Source organism: Helianthus annuus, chromosome 3 (genome assembly GCF_002127325.2).
Source record: "Helianthus annuus cultivar XRQ/B chromosome 3, HanXRQr2.0-SUNRISE, whole genome shotgun sequence".
Taxonomy (NCBI): domain Eukaryota; kingdom Viridiplantae; phylum Streptophyta; class Magnoliopsida; order Asterales; family Asteraceae; genus Helianthus; species Helianthus annuus.
The window spans coordinates 152,062,310-152,077,575 of record NC_035435.2 but is presented as its reverse complement, the minus strand read 5'-3'; the positions used below and the strand labels follow the sequence as shown (position 1 = coordinate 152,077,575).

The following is a 15,266-nucleotide window of genomic DNA, read 5'->3' as shown; positions in this document are numbered from 1 at the left end:
AACTTGAAGCTGGGCTTAATAATAACAGAAAAAAGAACTGCTTTATAATGGGCTTATAGGTTTGCTCTCTTTCCATCCAACCTTTACTCTCTTAAACTTAACTAGGATTTTGACCCGTCGCGCGTTGCGGCGACGTTAAAAGTTAAAGTCACTTGTATTTATACTTTATATTTAACTCAACTTTTTACTGAAAAAATTACGTCGCCGTTGAATGAAAACGTATTATATTTGACCCAACTCGCTTTCGGATACAGTTTACGAACGTACATAAAATAAGTATAAAACGTATTATTTTTTACCTAACTCACTTGAGAAAAAAGTTTATGTCAAAACGTGAATTTAAAATGACAGGTACGTTAAAACTGCGATACATAACACATTACGCCGGCGACACCTTAGTTGTTTATAGCGGACGACACATTATGTAATGTGTTGACCATATAAAACACGTGTTTGATGTATCCGATCAAACTCAGTGTAACCTATATAAGCATTTGTGGTTACAATGTACAATGATGACAATAACATTTGATGCCTGCACGTTACATTACACGTTTTTTTACTTTGTTACACACGGTACGTTCGTGACATTGCCATTAGATATATATATATATATATATATATATATATATATAAATGCGCTAAAATAAGAACCACCTCGAGTTGTAAGAACCGCGAGAACTTTTTGATCCGGGCCTTGGTGGACCAAATTTTTTTTTCAGAAACGTAGATGCATGTATAAATGTCACACCCCAACCAATGGCGGAAACATTGGGATGAGACGAAGTGTGAAGATTGCTAGAGACATCATAACGCTATTTGTGACAATATTTAGAAAATCCAAATTTCATTTCATTTCATAACTTCAAATAGTCAACATTACAAGAGATTCAAATACAACAAGTTTAACGAAACAACATGATAACATAACAAAATTTGATACAACATATTAAACCCTAACGTCTATATGTGTATCTAGGCCTCAACGCTATTTCTTTTCTTAGCATCGTCCTCATCAACCTGTAACATGTTTAAAATAATTCAATGCAAAAGCAAAGGCGAGTATACAAGTTTGGTACATACATAGCATAAGATAAAAGTGTGAACAATTCCTCATAGCAAGCATGCGATTCAAGATAAACATTAAATATGGCATGTGTATAACATATCAAACCAAGAAAACGCAACTTGCTCATGACATAACCAAAGTTTCAGTAGAGGCGGGTCGTTAATCCTATAGCGCTACATATGTCAAGGTTTGGCTCGTACGAAGTTAATGATAAGTTCAACACATAAGAATCACCCAAATTTAAAGTATCAAGCCATCACATATACAAGCATTGTTATAGGAATGTTCGTGTGTTTAGACAAAAGTTCATGTGTAAGTTTCAATAGGTAAACATGTTACACCCCAAAAGTGGTAAAAGTAAAAGGGGAAAAGTACGAGTATACTCACAAAGTTTGCATATGTTTTCCGATTATCCAATGTGACAAAGTTGCCGAGGTTGGAAGGTTGAATGCGTAAGGGTTTAAGTTCAAGCATGTTTAGAGTCGAGATTTGAAATGAAAGTGACATGAAAATATTACATCAAAATATTCATCTTCATACATAACACTTGTATGACACTTGGAAACCTCATGGGTTATAATGATTTTATGAGTTGAACACCCATAAGAATCATAACAAGGTTTAGGTCCTTAGATGATAACCTACTACTTTGACAAATGAATATGATTTCAACATCAAAGATTCGAGTGTACATAGATAGTATGTAGGTCGTATATTATACACATATTATTAAGCCCAAATGTTCAAGTATTCAAGTAAGAGGTAGAAGATTACATCTTCATTTAGGTACCTCAAGTTGAGTCATGGGTGTCATGGATGGGGTAGGAAGACAAGGCTTCCATTTAGGTACCCCTTTGATGTTCACCACTACACTTGATGTAAAAACAACCAAGGAGGGTCATGAACTAAGGTCTTTACATGTATGTAAAGTAAACTAACTAATAGAAATCATCAAATCATGTGAGGATTGTATGTTTGGACAACCCAAGTTGTTCCATAATCACTCATGTATCAAAGACTATGTTTGACATGATTTGTGGGTTGAAACCCTAGACAAAACACCAAGTTTATGAGGTTTAATCCTCTGATTTCAAATGTCCCAACCTTGTTTTTAAGCTTAACCAACCATGGGATAAGTTGTAAGCATTAGGACATAGGCATGAGATGTGTTAGACACAAGTTGCATAGGTTTAAACAAGTTTTGAATAACATAAAAATCAAACAGAAAGTTTATGGACTATTTCGGGGCATTTCCAGGTCTGATTTCTCCAAGGAGAAGTCTAGGAATCGAACCCCATGATTATACAAGCAAGTAGGAAAAAGAATCGAGTGAATCGGATAAGAATTGAGTGAGTTATGCTCATTTTCGTGAAGGAATGTCAATCTACTCGAACCCTTGCTTTCAGCTACGGTTTGGTGGATGTTTTGTGAGTTTTTAGGGTTGCAAAAGTGGTAGGGAGGCTGGTTATAAGTGGTATTTATAGGGGGAAGGATTAGGGTTTCAATGGGTTGGGCTTTGGAAGTGTTTAGAAGGGGTTACACCTTGAAACTAGCCCACTAAACCCAACTATATGGGCTGAATTTTGCTGAATTGGGGGCTGCCATATTTCTTTATTTTTTTATTTTTTTAAAACATTATAATGAGTAATTTTGTTAGTTAAGTTGTGTAATAATGTGCAACAATGTTTCCCCTAACTTGTAACAAGGTGAAATATGAAATAAAACATGATTTAACTAGGTAAAGAGTGTAATGTACAAGTTTTATTTACGAAGCAAGTCCCGTATTTTACAACGATTACGATGAAAGAATGGTTATAAGAACACAAGATTTCCAAAGATAGAATTTCACGTAAGGTTTCTAAATGTAGGAAGTTTGAAAACGCAGGGCGTTACAGTCTCCCCTCCTTTAGGAAATTTCGTCCCGAAATTTATTCAAGAGGAAGGCTTGAAAGAGTTTTTGGCATAAAGGTGATCATTAAGAATTGAAACTTGGGAAGTTTGAAAGTTTTGAAAAGTACCAAATTTTGGAGAACATCAAGGTAGATTTGCAAGGGAAGTTTTTAAGGATAGTATAAAAAAAAATCATACTTTCGTAAATCCTGTTTATTGAGAGGAACGAAAAGGTTTGTTACTTTAAATAAAGCAATAGAGGTATACTAAGTATAGTTACACAAGAATCAAGAATAGGGAGGCTATTTTATAGGTAATGAGGTAAGTTAGGACTCAAATGTTTAAACAAGCTGGATTGCGAACGAGTTTTGTATAAAATAATACGAGTATAGAATGAACGAATGGCTCTTAAAGAGTACAAGTATGTGAATAGCATAAGTGTTGGATAGATGAACATAGTGTGTTAAGGATGAAGTCTCGTCATGAATAATCGGATATAATGCGTTTGTGAGTTGCGTGAAGTTGTATTAGGTCCAAAAGGTCTGCAACACACTGAATTTCTCATGGCACGTTTTACGAAAGTTTGGTAACATGGTGAAAACACTTATATATAGGAAGTACCAGCGGCGTATCCACCATGTTTTAACCACATTACGTCCGTTTCGTTACTCGGGGTCATGTTACGTTCCGTGTCTTACCATACACAGTAGTACACTCTATGGTTCTCATACGCCTATCACTATAATCCCGTGTGCACCCGCGATTATACTGATCGTCGCATGATCCACATAGCTTGTACTAGTTATGTATGAATCAAGGTATACATGAATTTGAAAATAAGAATGTGTACGTAGAAGAATGTCGTATGTAAACATGTTTATGTTTAAGCATGTATGGGACCCACGTAAGCGAATCCCTCGGATTACGCTCGCGTATAGGTACGAATGTACGAATCATGAGTAAGGATGAAAGTATGAGCATAAGTTCAAGTATGAATACGCATGTATGTATGAGCATAAACATAAAACCAGTGTTGTAAAAGTCGGATTACTCGGCCGAGTACTCGGCGAGTACTCGGTCCTCGGACCCCCTCCGAGGCGACTTCCTCCTAGGCGGTCTCAATTAGTCGGCCTCGGGATTACTCGGGAGTACTCGGTGCCTAGTCGGCCTAGTCGGCGCCTAGTCAGACATAGTTGGACGTAGTCGGCCTAGTCGGTCTAGGCGGTCAACGTGGTTTGTTGACTTTTAATCGATCAAACTCGGTCAAAATCGGCCTACTCGGCCTTATACTCGGACTACTCGGCCTTGTACTCAGACTAGTCGGGCTTGTATTCAAAATATTTGAACTTTAAACATGTTTCATTTTAAATTATACTCAGTTGACATGAATTATGCTTATTTAACACATAAATAATTTATAACAATTAATTTTCTTTATATTTACCATGTCCGCGTACTCCCCGAGTACTCTCCGAGTACTCCGATTACTCCCAACTCCCCAGTCGGCCGACTAGGGACCGCCTAGCGACTTTTACAACACTGCATAAAACGTGTAAGTTGTATGTGTACAAGTAGAAGCGTAAAACGTATAAGTAGTATGTGTATGAGTACAAGCATAAAACGTATGAACATAGGTGTAGGTATGAAAAATAAATATTGCGTATATGGTGTACGTTGAGACATTGCGGAGAAAAAAAAAGTTAAGTATGTAGATACGAATGATATAAATGATGTTATCGCGAGATATCGTCTAAAATGTGTATGATGATGTGCATGTATAGTTGTTTAAACAAAACGTTGAGTTTGTCGAATCAAAATTAGATTGAGCTTGGTTTGAAAGGTAGAATATAGTTTGTATATGTAAAGGAACATAAAGTACTCATTGGTCATGCTTAACGTATTTTGTAATGATTGAAATGCTACTTTTGTTTAAAAAAAAAAAAAAAGAAGTTCACGTATGTTGAATTGTCGGTCCCCATGAAGTCTTCTAGCCCACGTGTTTTGAAATTTGGATGACGAGTTAAGCGTTGTAGAGAAGGGTTTTTTTTTTTTTAATAACGGGTTTGTTTCATTTGCATCAAAACATGAAATTTTGAACTTTGAAAGTTCTTGTGAAAACGTCGACCCTTATAAAAGAAATTTAGTAAAAGAACTTAGTGATTGTTTAAAAATAATTTTAACAAAGGATTTATTGATGTTGGAAAGAGTATTTGGTAAAACGATCATATAACATCTATGGGGTCTTATAAGTAATTGAGAAAGGTTAGTTTGATTTCGATTAAGAGTGGAAGTCTCTAGTATGATGATATAATGTGAACGTGTTTCAGTTAATAAATCAGATGTGAAGTTCATGGGCAAGAGATTCATTAGACCGATTAAATTGATAGGTAGCATTTCGTAAGGTTTGGAAATTCGTGTAGTAAAACGGTAAAGACATGATTAAGAATCTCGTGTATATGATTTGAGTGAAAATGGATGGTAGAATAAGAAGTACGTTTGATAAACAATGTATTTTGAAATCGGTATAAGTAGGTATTTTGAATAATGATAAATGATTTAGGTATAAAACATGATCGGGTTTGCATAATAAAATATTTTGAAAGAAAAGTTTTGGGTAACGGTCACCTAAGTAAGGGAATCACCCCTAACTCGTTGGTGAGGTCGTTTTAAGGGAAGAGGGGTGGAGTCAATCGTCAAGGTAAGGAAGTCACTCCAATCTCGATGATACCTCTCCACTAGTTGTTACAAGGAATATGAATTTAAATTATATGAAAATCATGCATATATAAATGTATCGAAAAGGTTCGATATGTTGTACGTGTGAAAAGATAAATCAAAGGTAAACTCGAGGTTGAAAGATTGCATCGTATAAAATGAACAACAGAAACACATGTTTGACCAAAGTTTGGAGTGTTCCAAATGGAACTTTGACTAACCAAAGTGGTCGAAAAGTCTTTTGAATTTGAGGAGCATGCTTTGGCCTAATAGGTAAAATACTCTCGCCGACAAGTCGGTTAACGGTATTTACCCTTCCGGTTACTACATGTCCCAAATCAATCGAAATTTCGAGACTTGGCGGGATTTATGAAAAAATCAAGGAGTGGAACTAGTCGACAAGGTGCGGGTTTCACCCCTATCTTGACGATTTCGTATCCTAAGTGTGGTTGGTACTCGTCGGGTCAAAATTTAAATTTCGACATGTTGACGAGGGTCCACTAGAATTTGAAATTTGAGATTTGCCATTTAGATGTGGATTTCACTCCTAGCTCAATGGCGATATCTCGTGTAAAAAGAAGAATAGATAGATTGAGAGTCGTTCACTAATTTGTGGGTTTCACGCCTATTTTGGTGAATTCGTCTCATTTGTACAATATGAGTGTTGTCGGATTTAGAATAATCAAGTAAAATGCATGAGGGAAGTGTGTGTTGAAGGAAATACACAAGCAAGTATAAACACATAAGAAAGCATATCAAGAATGGTACTTAAATAATGAAATGATAAAACAAGTGTTAACACATAATAGAACAAGCTTTAATGCGTACGAATAACATGTCAAATATTACACATGAGTAATATACATGTTTAAAAGAGCATAAATAAGTAACAAATAAGGTATCATGCAGTAGTCCAAGCAAAGCATACGAATAAGGCTCTAAAACTATAGACTAGGTGAAAGCATTCCTACTTTTCCTAATTCCCTATAGTTATGGCTCTGATACCAATCTGTCACACCCCAACCAATGGCGGAAACATTGGGATGAGACGAAGTGTGAAGATTGCTAGAGACATCATAACGCTATTTGTGACAATATTTAGAAAATCCAAATTTCATTTCATTTCATAACTTCAAATAGTCAACATTACAAGAGATTCAAATACAACAAGTTTAACGAAACAACATGATAACATAACAAAATTTGATACAACATATTAAACCCTAACGTCTATATGTGTATCTAGGCCTCAACGCTATTTCTTTTCTTAGCATCGTCCTCATCAACCTGTAACATGTTTAAAATAATTCAATGCAAAAGCAAAGGCGAGTATACAAGTTTGGTACATACATAGCATAAGATAAAAGTGTGAACAATTCCTCATAGCAAGCATGCGATTCAAGATAAACATTAAATATGGCATGTGTATAACATATCAAACCAAGAAAACGCAACTTGCTCATGACATAACCAAAGTTTCAGTAGAGGCGGGTCGTTAATCCTATAGCGCTACATATGTCAAGGTTTGGCTCGTACGAAGTTAATGATAAGTTCAACACATAAGAATCACCCAAATTTAAAGTATCAAGCCATCACATATACAAGCATTGTTATAGGAATGTTCGTGTGTTTAGACAAAAGTTCATGTGTAAGTTTCAATAGGTAAACATGTTACACCCCAAAAGTGGTAAAAGTAAAAGGGGAAAAGTACGAGTATACTCACAAAGTTTGCATATGTTTTCCGATTATCCAATGTGACAAAGTTGCCGAGGTTGGAAGGTTGAATGCGTAAGGGTTTAAGTTCAAGCATGTTTAGAGTCGAGATTTGAAATGAAAGTGACATGAAAATATTACATCAAAATATTCATCTTCATACATAACACTTGTATGACACTTGGAAACCTCATGGGTTATAATGATTTTATGAGTTGAACACCCATAAGAATCATAACAAGGTTTAGGTCCTTAGATGATAACCTACTACTTTGACAAATGAATATGATTTCAACATCAAAGATTCGAGTGTACATAGATAGTATGTAGGTCGTATATTATACACATATTATTAAGCCCAAATGTTCAAGTATTCAAGTAAGAGGTAGAAGATTACATCTTCATTTAGGTACCTCAAGTTGAGTCATGGGTGTCATGGATGGGGTAGGAAGACAAGGCTTCCATTTAGGTACCCCTTTGATGTTCACCACTACACTTGATGTAAAAACAACCAAGGAGGGTCATGAACTAAGGTCTTTACATGTATGTAAAGTAAACTAACTAATAGAAATCATCAAATCATGTGAGGATTGTATGTTTGGACAACCCAAGTTGTTCCATAATCACTCATGTATCAAAGACTATGTTTGACATGATTTGTGGGTTGAAACCCTAGACAAAACACCAAGTTTATGAGGTTTAATCCTCTGATTTCAAATGTCCCAACCTTGTTTTTAAGCTTAACCAACCATGGGATAAGTTGTAAGCATTAGGACATAGGCATGAGATGTGTTAGACACAAGTTGCATAGGTTTAAACAAGTTTTGAATAACATAAAAATCAAACAGAAAGTTTATGGACTATTTCGGGGCATTTCCAGGTCTGATTTCTCCAAGGAGAAGTCTAGGAATCGAACCCCATGATTATACAAGCAAGTAGGAAAAAGAATCGAGTGAATCGGATAAGAATTGAGTGAGTTATGCTCATTTTCGTGAAGGAGTGTCAATCTACTCGAACCCTTGCTTTCAGCTACGGTTTGGTGGATGTTTTGTGAGTTTTTAGGGTTGCAAAAGTGGTAGGGAGGCTGGTTATAAGTGGTATTTATAGGGGGAAGGATTAGGGTTTCAATGGGTTGGGCTTTGGAAGTGTTTAGAAGGGGTTACACCTTGAAACTAGCCCACTAAACCCAACTATATGGGCTGAATTTTGCTGAATTGGGGGCTGCCATATTTCTTTATTTTTTTATTTTTTTAAAACATTATAATGAGTAATTTTGTTAGTTAAGTTGTGTAATAATGTGCAACAATGTTTCCCCTAACTTGTAACAAGGTGAAATATGAAATAAAACATGATTTAACTAGGTAAAGAGTGTAATGTACAAGTTTTATTTACGAAGCAAGTCCCGTATTTTACAACGATTACGATGAAAGAATGGTTATAAGAACACAAGATTTCCAAAGATAGAATTTCACGTAAGGTTTCTAAATGTAGGAAGTTTGAAAACGCAGGGCGTTACAATAAAAACAACATTTGTAAAAAAAAATCAAAAAAAAATGTCGTGGGTGTAGTTTTGAGCAACACAAGTTTGTGTTTACAGGACCCGTAAATTTTCCGACCAGATTTACGGGTCCCGTAAACACAAACTTGTGGCGCTCAAAACTACACACACGACATTTTTTTTTTGAATTTTTTTTACAAATGGTGTTTATATACATGCATCTACGTCCATGAAAAAAAAAATTGGTCCACCGCGCCCCCTACGGTGTAGTTCTCACGGTTCTTACAACTCGAGGTGGTTCTCATTTTAGCATTCCCATATATATATATATATATATATATATATATATATATATATAGAGTATGGCTCGATCATTGCGTGTAAAGTTGTAACATCTTGTCAAACATCTTATGGGCAAGATTATTATACTAACATTATCAAGTTCATGATTAATAATTTAACCATGTTTAATCATCATTTTCAAAATCATATGTCTAGTATGCATGAACAACACCTAGACTTGTATCATAACAATCAAATAATACCAATTCATCACTATATTTCAAGTGTTCATCCTTTTACTCACAAAACCCATATAACACATATATGATAAATCATTCAACCACATTATGATTCAAAATCACTAAATTCTTATCTAGGGTTTGTTCCTAGACTTATAATCATCTCAATTTTTCCATAACATCAAACATTCATTCAAGAATTTCATATATGAGAGTTCATGAAGATCCATAACATCACCAAATATCAAAATTGGACATACCTTGTGATCTCCTAATCTTGGTGATCACGAATTTAGATAGAACACTGATTTTAACTTGATTCCTCCTTTGATTTTTGAAGATAAGAAACAATATATAAAAAATTGTGTAACAATTTGACTTGAGTGTAGTGTGTGTTTATATATGTGTGTGTATATAATGATTTTTTTTTAATTTCAAAAGGTAACCGTCGGAAATAGGACCCACATCCACAATCCATCTTCACGCCGTGGTGCCCACACACCACGCGTCCTTCTCCGACCCTTCACGCTCCTTCCAGCGGTGTGTAACGTCGCCTCATGCCGATGAGGTGGCCACATAGTCAGGGCGTTAGGCCCACACAATGATTAGCCTTAAACCAACTTTCCTCATAATTTTTAAATTGCAATAACTTGTTATAAATTAATATTCATTAAACTCATTTACATTATAAAACATACATTTTATTCTTTTTAACGTGTATTTTTTTAATTAAAAAAATTAGCATGATTCATTAAAGTCATTTACATTATAAAAACATACATCTTATTCTTTTTAATGTGTAGTTTTTTAAATAAAAAATAGCCTGTTCTCGTAACAAAATAAAAGTTTAAAGAACAATATTAATATGGGGAGATAAATGTCTGGTTGGTTCATTTGGTTTGCGAAAATTACAGAGTTGGTCCCAAGGTTTTATTAATTATACACTTGGTCTTAGTGGTTGTAATTTTTAAACTCGGGTGGTCCTTAACACTAACCTTTGTTAAATTTTTCAGTTAAGTCTTTATAAAATGACTAAATTGTCCCTGAACAACTAAAAAAAGAAATGGGCCCAACCTTATCTTGTTCTTCCCAATATATATCTCTCTCTCTAAACCACCACCACCACCACCACCACCACCACCTTCAACCCACCATCACCACTACCTCCTCCACCTCCACCTCCACCTTCAACCACTTTTGATAGCATGTAAACAAAGTACAATCAGATTCTCACATCAATTTGGAAGATCTCCTAATATCTGTTGGATAATCTTGATGGGTTTACATTTGGGCCAGCACTGTTTTGTTTAATGGGTCAATTAATAATGGGTCATAACCCAATAGGTATCGCATGTGTTTTGTTTTGAGTTCAAGAGTCATGCACGTAAAGTTTGAATAAGTATTAGGTAGTTTGTTTTTAGCTGGTCTTTTGTTTTGTCCGGGTATTAGGGAGAGTCTAGTGGTAGACTTTGATTGAGTCACATGTACGTTCCAGTTGTTGGCTATTTAAAGGCCTTTTGTTTTTTGTTTAATGAATAAGATGTCAGCTTTTCACTTTACTTTCTATTCTATAAACTTCTTATAATATTATTTCTACTTCAAATAAGTTCAGTGATTTCTTGAGTGTTATTAATCAATTTAATCCAACAATATCTGTAACATAAACACACAAATTTACAACTGATTTGACCAAAACTCAACTGTACGGAAAACCTAATTTATAAAACACAAAATTCAAAACAACATACACTGAATCAGTGGCGAAGCTTGACCAGAATGACCGGGGGTTGAAAACGTATATTGTAAGATCCAAAACTTTTTAAAGACACTAACAAACTTTCAAGCAACAAAATGGTAAACGGGTCGAATAATTTACAAAACAAAATTCTGCATTTAACTTGGTAACGAACACATAACGTCCACAACCGTTTTCAACCCAAACTTTATATAAACAACTAACATAATCTTTTAACTACAAGTTCAACATCTAGTACTTTCGGATCATAAAACTTACAAAAGACCCGTTTACAACAAAAGGAGAGCATTTAACAAAAGTTTTGACTAAAAACTAGTTTCTTCACGGAAGCGTGCATCATGAGTGTGTTCGATCCGGGTGACGCCAATTAGCAAGTCGTTTTACCTACATTCAACCAAACCGTTAGACGTTAGTTATTAAAATTCATACAACGATAATTACAAACATGACCTTCAAGTGAACCTTCTTCCGAACATGAAGTTTCTTTCATTTTTCACATTACTCTTCTAACACATTCGACCCATACATAAATTACATGATAGACTTGCAATAAATCGTTACAAGTACACAACCTCAACTATTGGACTATAGTGTGCCACGACAATACATGCTAATAACGTTATGTAAGCAAGAACTTACCTTTATCGTTCTTCGTTTGAGACTCGGAACGGCTTGAGCTTTCCTCCTTAATTCCTACAATCCATAATTACATACTTAGTATCATGTCCTTCTTTTCGTTCCATTATCAATTGCTTCAATTTAATAACTAGCTAACTCTCTATTTTAGCCATTTAGCAATATACATCACATGATCAATTCATTCAAGCATTTTGACAAACACTTGGTGTGCATGCCATTAGATAAGCATAAGGTACAAGTATTGAATGCATAACATGACTAGTTCATGACATTAACATCAATATCATCAATTTCACCCAACATCTCATATAACCTCCATCCTAGTTCAATCCCCATATCGAATTCAAGCAAGAACATCATCATACAACATTCTTATACTAATTTTTCAACAAGATTTCGTATTACATAGAACCATCATCTTGATCTAAGTGGGTTTTCTTTTAAAACATCAATTTTAACATTCTTCAAGGATTTATCATATTCTAGATGGTAATCCTAACTCATTATCCTACCAATTTCATCTAGACCCTAGGATTTCTTGAAACCCCAATCATCCAAGATCACCAAAACATAAAATTCTTGTTACCTTGAGCTTTGTTAGGGCTAGATGATCAAGAATCCATTAACATGCAAGAGTTATAGCCATAATTAGGGCTTCAATTTGCTAACTTTGTGAAGATGAGGGGAGTTCTCTTCTCCTTCTTGTTCCTGGCGACCCAACACACGCATATGTGTGTGTGTTGTGTGTTTTCCAGTATATTATAAACCTATCTTTCATTTTTACCCACTCCACCCCTCAAGTATACTCACTTATTTTTAAATGGCCATCACTTATTCCTTTTTAGTTAAAATCCTAACTCACATTCTAACTTGGTTCACTTCCTAGTTATATCTTATGACATACTTTAGCAATGTATATATATATATATATTTATATAAACACATATAATTAAATTCTGGGGCGTTACAAGTCCACCCCCCTTAAGGAAGGTTTCGTCCCCGAAACCTGATTCACGTACCGAATAAAGACGGGTAGAACTTTCTCATTTCATTCTCCGGTTCCCAAGTGAGATCCGACCCCCTTCGGTGTTGCCAATGGACCAATACTTGCTTGATTTCCTTGTTACGTAGAGTCTTTACTTTGGAATCCTTTATAGCTACCGGTCTTTCTATATAGTTCATCTTCTCGTCTACTTCAATGTCTTCAAGGGTACACGAGCCGTTTCATCCGTTAAACACTTCCGCAATTGTGACACATGGAAAGTGTTGTGGATTCCTTCTAATGATGGGGGTAGTTCTAAACGATAGGCTACCTTTCCAACTCGAGCTAGAATCTCGAACGGTCCGATATATCGGGGACCCAACTTTCCTCGCTTACGAAATCGAATTATTCCTTTCCACGGGGACACCTTCAAGAATACTCGGTCCCCCACTTGGAACTCAATAGGGCGGCTTCTTTTATCTGCATAGGACTTTTGTCGGTCTTGCGCTGCTTTTAATCGAGCCCGTACGACGTCGATCTTTTCATTGGTTATCGCCACTACATCATTTGGTGCGAGTTCCCTTTGCCCTACTTCTCCCCAACAAACCGGGGTTCTACACCTTCTTCCATACAACATTTCATACGGTGCCATTTGTATGCTACTTTGATAGCTATTATTATATGAAAATTCTACTAGTGGCAAATGTTCATCCCAATTTCCCCCGAAATCCATCACGCATGCTCTCAACATGTCTATGAGAGTTTGAATCGTCCGTTCGGATTGGCCGTCCGTTTGTGGGTGGTATGCGGTACTTACATGCAATTGGGTACCCATTCCTTCATGAAATTTCCGCCAGTAGCGGGAGGTGAATCGCGTGTCCCGATCTGAGACAATAGACACCGGTACACCATGGCGGGAGACGATCTCATTCACATAAACTTCCGCCAACCTTTCCGAGGAATAAGTCTCTCGAATGGGTAGGAAATGGGCGCTTTTAGTAAGGCGGTCGACAACGACCCATATTGCATCATGCCCTTTCTTTGTTTTCGGAAGTTTGGTCACAAGATCCATAGCCACATTCTCCCATTTCCATACCGGAATTTCTAGGGGTTGTAGTTTCCCGTAAGGTTTTTGATGTTCCGCCTTTACTTGGGAACATGTCAAGCATTTAGATACATACTTAACAATATCACGTTTCATTCCCGGCCACCAATAATTTTCCTTCAAATCGCGATACATCTTGGTGGCTCCCGGATGGACCGAGTAACGGGACTTGTGTGCTTCTTCCAATAACAAGGTCTTTGCTTCACAGTGTCGCGGTATCCAAACTCGCCCAAACCTTGTTCTTAATCCGCTCGCGTTTGCTTCAAGTTCACTCTCAAACCCTTTCGTTCTTTCGCCTTTCGGATCGCCTTTATTCAAGGACTCGTCTTGCTCCCTTCGTATCGTTTCAAGAAGGTTTGGTGTAACTATCATTCTCATCGACTTCACTCGAATGGGTGGTGGGTATTCCTTCCGGCTTAGCGCATCCGCTACAACATTAGCTTTTCCCGGATGGTAAAGAATGTCGCAGTCGTAATCTTTGATCAACTCTAGCCACCTTCGTTGCCTCATATTGAGATCTTTCTGCTCGAAGAAGTATTTAAGGCTTTTGTGGTCCGAATAAATGGTGCATTTCGTTCCATACAAATAATGCCTCCAAAATTTTAAGGCAAACACTACCGCCGCCAGTTCGAGATCGTGGGTTGGATAGTTAACTTCATGTTGCTTTAGTTGTCTTGAAGCATAGGCAATGACCTTGCCCCGTTGCATCAAGACACAACCCAACCCTTGATGAGATGCGTCTGCATAAACCACTAAGTCTTCCGTTCCTTCTGGCAGCGTTAGAACGGGGGAACTTGACAATTTCTCCTTTAACATTCGAAAAGCTTTCTGCTGATCATCATTCCATTCGAACCTTTCTTCCTTCTTTGTTAGTTTAGTTAAAGGGAGGGCTATTTTGGAGAAGTCTTGGATAAATCTCCGATAATAGCCGGCTAGACCTAGGAAACTTCTTACTTCACCTACATTCTTCGGGGGTACCCATTTCATCACGGCTTCTACCTTAGAGGGATCCACTAAAATCCCCTTTTCGTTAATTACGTGTCCTAAAAACTGCACTTCCCTAAGCCAAAACGCACACTTAGAAAACTTAGCATATAATCTTTCTTTTCGAAGCGTTTCGAGTACCTGACGTAAATGACTTGCATGTTCAGACTCGCTACGAGAGTATACTAAAATGTCATCAATAAACACTATGACGAACTGGTCTAACATATTTCGGCATACCCTATTCATTAAATCCATAAAGGCGGCCGGAGCGTTAGTTAACCCGAATGACATTACCAGGAATTCGTAATGTCCGTAGCGAGTTCTGAACGCAGTCTTAGGTACATCCTCTTCCCTTACTCGTACTTGATGGTAGCCCGATCGCAAGTCGATT

General features: G+C 36.5%; 1 long non-coding RNA gene across 1 annotated transcript; it reads right to left on the bottom strand.

Moving 5' to 3' along the window:
- Nucleotides 1-11,274: 11,274 nt before the first annotated feature.
- LOC110928121 lies at nt 11,275-12,560 on the bottom strand. Its single transcript, XR_002586151.2, has 3 exons — nt 12,388-12,560; nt 11,802-11,855; nt 11,275-11,546 (listed from the first exon to the last, which is right to left on the bottom strand). It is a non-coding gene; the product is annotated as an uncharacterized LOC110928121 (long non-coding RNA).
- Nucleotides 12,561-15,266: the final 2,706 nt, after the last annotated feature.